Raw genomic sequence first — 8,769 nt, forward strand, 5'->3', positions numbered from 1 at the left:
TGCCGGTCCCCGCACAGCCTCTTTAAAAAGACAGCCGGAGATGCATCTCTGAGACCTTGCCTGCTTTGTTAGTCCTCCGAAGCCGGTGTGGACGCACGAGTGTTCCCGTCCCCGCGCCCTGCTACGCTTTCGCTTTGCTTCGCTCAAGAACCTTCCTCCCAAACTGATGCTCTCCCTCCCTCCTCCCCTCCCCCGGCGTGTTAATGGAGCCTGCTTGCTGGTACCATTATGAAATCAGAGAACACACTTTATCCTTCCCTTTCAGAAGCCTATGCTTCGAGTGGCAAGGCCTAAGCCCACGAAACATTGAGTGAAGGATATCACAGGGCAGGTAGCTTCCATCTAAGTTAAGCGTTTGTCGCCCGCACTCTTACAAGCTGTGATTCCTCGCCATTCCCTTTCGAGTAGACTGGGTCCAATATCAAACGGACCATTCATTAAGCGTTATTCAAGAAACTTTCACTTTTGTTGAAAAGAGTTGGATATGCTGGAACTAAATGAGATTTTCATTGTAAGGAGGCAAAATATTTTAAAAAGAAAAATGAATCTGAGTTGGTAAACTCATAAGAAATAGGGAAGACAAGATAAGAATATCCAGAGGATATCTTGTTCATTGTGTTCCCAATGAACAAGAGTCCATGGATGGGAAGGGTTATCCCAGAAGTAAGCCCTAGCATGGCCTACTTTGTAAATATAAACAACCGATTCTTCTGCTGAATTTGCTGTGATATTATTGCTTGACTTTTCGTATGTTCTCCTGTCTGTATAAACAATATTTGGTTAAAGCTTAGTTGTCATACTTCCTAAACCGTTCGTTCTCTTTCTTTTCTAGGCTCTTTTGAAAAGATCGGATTAGCCCATGCCTTAGATCCCAGCACTTGGAAGCCAGCGGCAGTCAGAGCTACACAGAGAGACTCTGTCTCAAACAAACAAACAAACAAACAAACAAACAAACAAACAAAAAGTGTTTATTTGTGTGAATGTATGCTTGCCTCCGTGAATTTTCATGCACCGTATGTGTTCAAGGCCCCTGGAAGCCAGAGGAGAGCATCAGATCCTCCATGTGGGTGCTGGGAACCGAATTCCGAGTCCTCTGCAAGAGCAATGAGCTCTCTTAACCACGAAGCCATCTCTCCAGCCACGCTTCTCTGTCAGTGTATATTAACACAGCATGTTGTTCAGAAATGTTGGCTTATAAATCTCACAGCGACAAGTATTTTATATGTTATTTTACCTACATTTCTGTTTCCCTTTCTCCAAGCCAGGAAGATGATAACTGTGGATAGCTGACCATGTTTATATAGATGTACACATCTCCCAGTTTCCCAATTAATATTTACTGCATCGGGTAGGTGTAGTGGGTTAGTAAGAGAAGGTGCAGGGAGCTCCTGGTTCAGTACTGGGCTTATAGTCACTGTTCCGTGAGAGTTATCCTCTGTGCTGCTGAGGTTGAGCTCCTCCTGGTTCAGTACTGGGCTTATAGTCACTGTTCCGTGAGAGCTATCCTCTGTGTTGCTGAGGTTGAAAACCAGCCGGGGCCTTACACACGTGTTCTGGTGCAGAGCTACATCTCTAGAGCAAGAATGTCATGGACTGTTTGTTTAGCCAGGCAAAGATGTGCTCCATTTGTTCGTGCTGTGGACTGTTACTTTGACGGTGTAAAGCTGAGTCACCTTGTTCTTGCTGCTCTTGTTAACTATGTGGCATTTGTTTCTCAGCTGGCCAGTCTGAGCATCTAATTGGTCTAAGAAAGAGTGAAAGGCCACTAGTTAGGCAGAGAAAAGATAAGCAGGGCTGGCCCGCAGAGAGAATAAATAGGAGGAGAAATCTAGAACAAGAAGAGAACAGGGAACAGAAAGACATACCCAAGGCTAGCAAGCACAAGAAGCAGGGAAAGTAAGATATACAGAGGGAAGAAAGACATAAGGTAGATAAGAGAAACAAGCTAATGAGCTAAAAGAGCTAGGCAGAACGAGCCTGGACTAGGCCGAGCATTCATAACAAACAAGTCTCCATGTCATGATTTGGGGTTGGTGGCCCAAAAGAAAAGGCCTGGCAGACAAGAACTTGTGTTGTCCTGTACTACTCTCTCCTCTTACAGCCTAGCTGCCACAGGCTGACAGTTGTAGCGGGATGCACACCACGCATCACATTACTGTAGTGGGTCTTTCTCTTTGGACCACCAGCCCCCAAATAATGACACGGAGACTTGTTATTAATTATGAAAGCTTGACTTTTAGCTTAGGCTTGTTCCCAACTAGCTCTTATAATTTAATTAACCTGCTTCTATTAATCTACATTCTTCCATGTGACTCTCTACCTCTCTTCCATTGGGGATGTCTGAGTCCCTCCATGGCTAGCTGCTTCTCTTGCTGCACCAGATTCTAACTCTCAGTCTCTCTCTCTGGAAGTCCCACCTATTCTCTCCTGCCTAGCTACTGCCCATTCAGCTCTTTATTAAAGCAATCACAGCAATAAACCTTCACACAGTGTACACATTATGTTTCCGAGATTTATGTATGTAAACTCATATGCTCTTAGCAACTCAGTTAAGTAACTTGTCGAAAATTCCCAGAACCCTTGACCAGATGTGGTAACACACACCTACAAACCTACCAGGCTGAAGCAAGGAGGATCAAGAATTCAGTGGTAGCCTGAGTTACATAATGAGAAACCTATTTCAAAACAAACAACAACAGGGTTGAGAGGAGAACCTAGATGCTGTCGTTTAAAGTCTTTATTTTCCCGTGTTACAGGTAATTTAAATTCTTTAATGTGTTTGTGCATGATTTATATGCTCTAATGCTTTGCATACTTGACTTAATGATACTGTTGCTGAAACACCGCTTGGGGGGGATGGGGGGTGTAATCTTCTAAATGTGTTCTGGGTGTAAAAGGAAGGGATGCAAACCAGAAGACCTTGGCCGCATAGTCATTGTGAATTGTCTTCTGTCTCCGGGAGGGCGTGGCGTACTTCCTCCTGTACGGACACACCACAAACTTTGTTTTCAGGTGCGTTAACATTCTCCTGCAAGAGCTATGTGACATCAAGTGCTTTTCAGCTCTTGCCTTTCATTTTCATGGACATTGGTAGGATCTGGTAGCTTTGTTTATACTTTCCTTTCCAAACCCATTCCTCTTGCTTGGCCTGTAACAACCTCTACCACATCCCCAATGCATGTAACTATGGGACTCTTCTGGAGGCCTAACAAGTTCTAAGTAGTTAGAGCAAAGGAGACACGAGAAAAGTTCATGGTGAATTCATTGCTGTAGAAAGGACAACATTTGCATCCCCAGTTGTTTGTTTGTTGTTTTTGTTTGACTTTGTTTTGTTGTTGCTATATAGGAGAATAAACAACATGAGAATTAAATTCCTTTTGTCCAGTTGATGTAAGACATACCAAATAAGAGTCTTTTCTAACTTGCAAACATTTTAATCCTCACCCAGTGAAACCTTTGCTGACTCAAAGGCCCACTGCTCTGGTCTAGGAATTTGATGGCCCGCAGCAGCAACCCCTTTCCGTGTGGAGCATGGACACCTTTGACTTTCCCATTTCCTGTGTGCCAGTTCTTTTCAAACTAAATAAGACTGTGAGGTCTGCCCCCAGCCAGTGGGGAAAACACACAGTCACCATCTTAGAGTAAAAACCAAGTGTACTTCCTGTCCACGTGTGTTCCCTCTTCCGGAGAATACCCTCTTGATCAAGAATAAAGTTTTGTGTCCACACACTTCATTTGGAATGGTAGTCTCTCTCTCTCTCTCTCTCTCTCTCTCTCTCTCTCTCTCTCTCTCTCTCTCTCTCTCTCTCTCTCTCGACCCCAAACTTCTGGCATTAGAGACAGGGTTTTTCTGTGTAGCTTTGGACTCACTTTGTAGACCAGGTTGGCCTCGAACTTGGAGATTCACCTACCTCTGCCTCTCGAGTCCCACCACTGCCCGACTCTTTTTTTTTAATATTTATATATCTATTATGTATATAGTATTCTGCCTGCATGTATGCCTGCATGCCAGAAGAGGGCATCAGATCTCATTACAGATGGTTGTGAACCACCATGTGGTTACTGGGAATTGAACTCAGAACCTCTGGAAGGCCAGCCTGTACTCTGAGCCATCTCTCCAGCCCAATGTATTTATTCTTATAAAGTAGGGTAGATCTAAATTTTCAATTTTTACTTTAACTCTCTCAGTTACACTGTTTTTGTTTCCATGATCAGGAGTCCCTAAGTGACAACATCTTAAGGATGTGGTCTGTGACAGAGCTGGGCAAGTTCCCAGGAGTCAGTTTGGACTGAAGATGGGAAAGGCTGTTGTCCCCTTCATCAGTGTGAACTAGAGTGTGGCTCACCAAAAGGAGACTTTGGGTTTGGTGTCTGAAGCACTAGGGAACCTCTTACACTCTAATAAAGCAGAGCTGGCAGAAATCAATAAACAAACTAAACACCGGGCATTGGTGGCACACACCTTTAATTCCAGCACTCGGGAGGCAGAGGCAGTCGGATCTCTGTGAGTTCGAGGCCAGCCTGGTATATAAGAGCTAGTTCCAGGACAGCCTCCAAAGCTACAGAGAAACCCTGTCTCAGAAAAAAAAAGAAAGAAAGAAAGAAAGAAAGAAAGAAAGAAAGAAAGAAAGAAAGAAAGCCAGACAAAGTATCCCTATTTAAAAACAATACTAGGGGCTGGAGAGATGGCTCAGAGGTTAAGAGCACTGGCTGCTCTTCCAGAGGTCCTGCGTTCAATTCCCAGCAACCACATGGTGGCTCACAACCATCTGCAATTCAATCTGGTGCCCTCTTCTGGCGTGTAGACAGAAAACTGTATATGTAATAAATAAATAAATCTTTAAAAAAAATAAAAACACTACTACTCAGTAGCTGTGTCTCACGTGTCCAGAATTTGTCAGTATGAGGCTAGTAGGCAAAGTCAGTCCCTTTGAGTGTGCACTGGTCCCTAGTTTTTTCTAACTTGCAATCCAGTGGAGGAAGCTGATGTTAGTTATTGAATAGAAGCAAGGTAAAATTACACTGTGGTTGTTGTTACAAAGAAAAGGTACAAATATATTAAACCCACAAGTGACTTGTCAAATTATAGTAGGAAATGATGATGATCTGGAGCCCTGCAAGAAGACTTTGGCCATTATGCAACATGACTTAACAACAAAGGCTAAGAAGATGCACCAAAACAGCGTGAGTGCCTTCATTTTGCCCTAGTTAGAAAGGAGAAAATACAGTGCCACAATGGTGCTAAAAATACTATGACTTAGACCAAGCAAGATAAAAGACAGTCTATTTTCCCGAGGATCAGGGTTTCAAAGGGAGAAGGGTCCAACAGGACAATGTGAGTATCATGACTGAAGAAAATTTGTTGAAAATTCCATATGTTTGCATATAACAAAAGTCATTCCATTAATAAATATATTTGTTGTCTAGTATGGTCATGTAAGATTGACCAGAGAGCTGCTATGTTGTAATATTTGACAGTATTAAGATGGTAGGTATAAGGGAAGAGAATACTTTATTACTTTTGTTTGGAGCTTCACTGATATTTTGGCTCCAGGATCAACACTTTCCTCTTAAACTTGGGATGGCCATATTGTTATAAAAGGAGGCATGGTCTTAGTAGTTCTTACATTCTTTCTTGCCAGTTAATTAGAAATTTCAAGCTTCTATTATTGGACTCACAATGTAATGCTTAGTTTAAGTTATATTTATGGCATATAAATCTTCAAATAATTTTGGAATCAAGTGATAGGAGGTAGCTGCATAACCATCAAAGTATTAAAGTAGTGTGTGAATATTTTTTATGGTGTGACTAGCATGTAGTGGAAATGCAGGCTCATAACTGGTATACTAAGTTCTGCTGGGATGATAGTAAAACTAGGTCATCACATTGCTATTAAAAGATGTAATCTGTAGTACACAAACTGGCAGTGTAGTTTAACTATGGATTTGTTCAGAGTTTGAGTTTATGAGACAAAGCAATGAGAGCTTGTGACCGTGGGCTACCAGGACTGAGGCTCCATAAAAACTTAATTATGTTTGGCTAAGAATGACTGCAATTACCTCTACATGACTTGACAAACTCCTGACTGGTTATTTTAAGTCTGTTTGGTATAACAAGTAGAGCTTGATATTTGTAGAGCCTGATGACCCTTCACTGGGATAATATAAGAAATGAATAGACTGTATGTTCTGTTGGTGCTTGGAATTATAGCAATGTTTATTATTGTGTAGCCTCCTGTTTTATTGGCGATATAGCTGCAAGGACTGAAGAGCCTGTAACTGGGGCTTGTACAGGTGCTTTTGGTAGCAGAGGCTGTACCGGTGTTTTCACCATGACTTTGTTGTACTTGCTGTTTATCGGAGACTATTAGATGAGGAGCTTGGTAACTCAAGAGTAGTTTATCAAACAATGTAAAGAGTGTTCGATTAGATTAAAGCTTGAGTAGACAATCAGTGTACAAAACAGGAAATGAAAATCCTCCATTTAATCATTCACTTTGGTTTCCTCAGTGCATGATAATTAAATTGGAATTAGTGTTGCCTCAAAGAGAATATAGACTAGAATTAGGGTTTTGTTGCAATAAATGCCATGATTAAAAATATCTGAATTGAAAAAAAAATTGTAGAGAACTCTTGTTGAGCAGTGGTAGTGAAGGCCTTTAATCACACCACTTGGGAGGCAGAGGCAGGTGGATCTCTGAGAGTTCAAGGCTAGCCTGGTCTAGAAAGGGAGTCCCAGGACAGCCATGGCAGTTACTCAGAGAAACCCTGTCTCAATAAACAAACAAACAAACATTTGTAGAGAACTCTTTAGACATGTGATAAGAATGCTGAAGTATAGCTCTGCCCAGTGGATGGCTTCTGGCCAGGATGGGAAAGGACTTGGTTTTCTCTAATAGGCTGGGAGTTTGATCATGTTCTGGTGAGTACATGGGAAACACAAATTGAACTTGGTATATTTTTCTTCTTTTGGGGGGGAATACATGGATGGTGAGTGGACCTGGAAGGATAGGGAAGTGAGGGTGATCAGGGTGCATTATGTGAAATTCTCAAATAATAAATAAAAATATTATGTTGGAAAAAGTATTTGAGACGTTGGGTGTGGTGGCACATACTGTTATTCTAGCATTTAGGAGACAGAGGTAGGGAGATGAGGAGTTCAAGGCCATCTTTGACTTTGCAGATGGTTTGAAGCGACCTGAAAATACTTGAGATTGACTTTCAAAACAAACAAAGATGCCAGGCATGGTGACCCATACCTTTAATCCCAGAACTCCAGGGACTGAGTTCAAGGCTAGCCTGGTCTATAAATTGAGTTCCAGGTCAGCAGGGGCTACACAGAGAAACCCTGTCTCAACAAACAAACAAATACAAACAACACTCCTTAAAGAATATTTACAGAATAATTAATACTGATTAGTAATCAATATTGCATATTTTTGTCTTTCATTGCTGTAACAAAATACCTAAGACAAGGAAGAGAAAGATTTCTGGGTGTGGTGGTGCATCCCTTTAATCCCAGCACTAGGAGACAGAGGCAGTTCAAGGGCAGGCTGGTGAGTTCTAGGCCAGCAAGGGGTACCCAGTAAGCACTGGGGGGAGACAAATGGAGGAAGAGATTATTACCATTGACCATTCAAAACTGGTCAAGGAATATGGAAACCTGGATTCATTTGTGAAGTGAAGGAGTTGGATACTATTTCCCAAGGGTAGCTCACTCTCCCCACAGACTTCTCAATAACTGGCGACTGAGAAACCAAGGGACTACTTTATAAGAGGATTAAAAGATATAAGCTGTATCCTAACATTTAAAGGTACAATGAAAAATTGCTCCCATTAGAAGGTACTGAGTTGAGATATTAATATTCATATATTGAACTAGTCCTGATATGGATTATCAAGTATAATATGAATTCTAAGAGCCAGAGATTGGCAGCTATATATGTCCAGATGGAGTGTCTTGGCTTTTGGGAAACAGATTGGAAATCTACTTTTTGTTTTGTTTTGTTGTTTTGAGACAGGGTTTCTCTTTGTAGCTTTTGGAGCCTGTCCTGGAGCTCTGTAAAATAGGCTGACCTCAAACTCATAGAGATCTGCCTGCCTCTGCCTCCTGAGTGCTGGGATTAAAGGCATGCACCACCACCTAGCTGGAAATCTACTTTTAAAACAAGTCTACCGGCTAATTCCAGGACAGTTTCCAAAGCCACAGAGAAACCCTGTCTCAAAAAACAAAAAACAAAAACCAAGTCTATATGTGTTTCTTACAATTTCCGTAATTTGAGAACTATTGGTCTTGCATATATAAATACATATATATATGTATATGTATGTATGTATGTATGTATGTATGTATGTATGGACACCCACCCAGTCACAGATTTCTTTTTTTATTGTTGTTTTTGTTTTGTTTTTTTGAGACATGGTTTCTCTGTGGCTTTGGAGGCTGTCCTGTAACTAGCTCTTGTAGACCAGGCTGGTCTCGAACTCACAGCCTGCCACTGCCTCTCGAGTGCTGGGATTGAAGGCATGCACCACCACTACCCAGCCCAGTCACCGATTTCTTAAGGAGTCTAATCATCTTGGCTAGCATTTCTCCTTAAATACATTATGTACGTATCTTCTGAGTCAGGTGTGGTGGTACATACCTGTAATCCTAGCTATCTGAGAAGCTGAGGCAAGAGGATCGCTTGAATTAGACAAGCTTGGGCAACATAACAAGCACCCACTGAAAAAACCTGGCTTTTAAAATTTAGTGTGTGTGTGTGTGTG

This window comes from Mesocricetus auratus, unplaced genomic scaffold, assembly GCF_017639785.1.
Source record: "Mesocricetus auratus isolate SY011 unplaced genomic scaffold, BCM_Maur_2.0 Super-Scaffold_100009, whole genome shotgun sequence".
Taxonomy (NCBI): domain Eukaryota; kingdom Metazoa; phylum Chordata; class Mammalia; order Rodentia; family Cricetidae; genus Mesocricetus; species Mesocricetus auratus.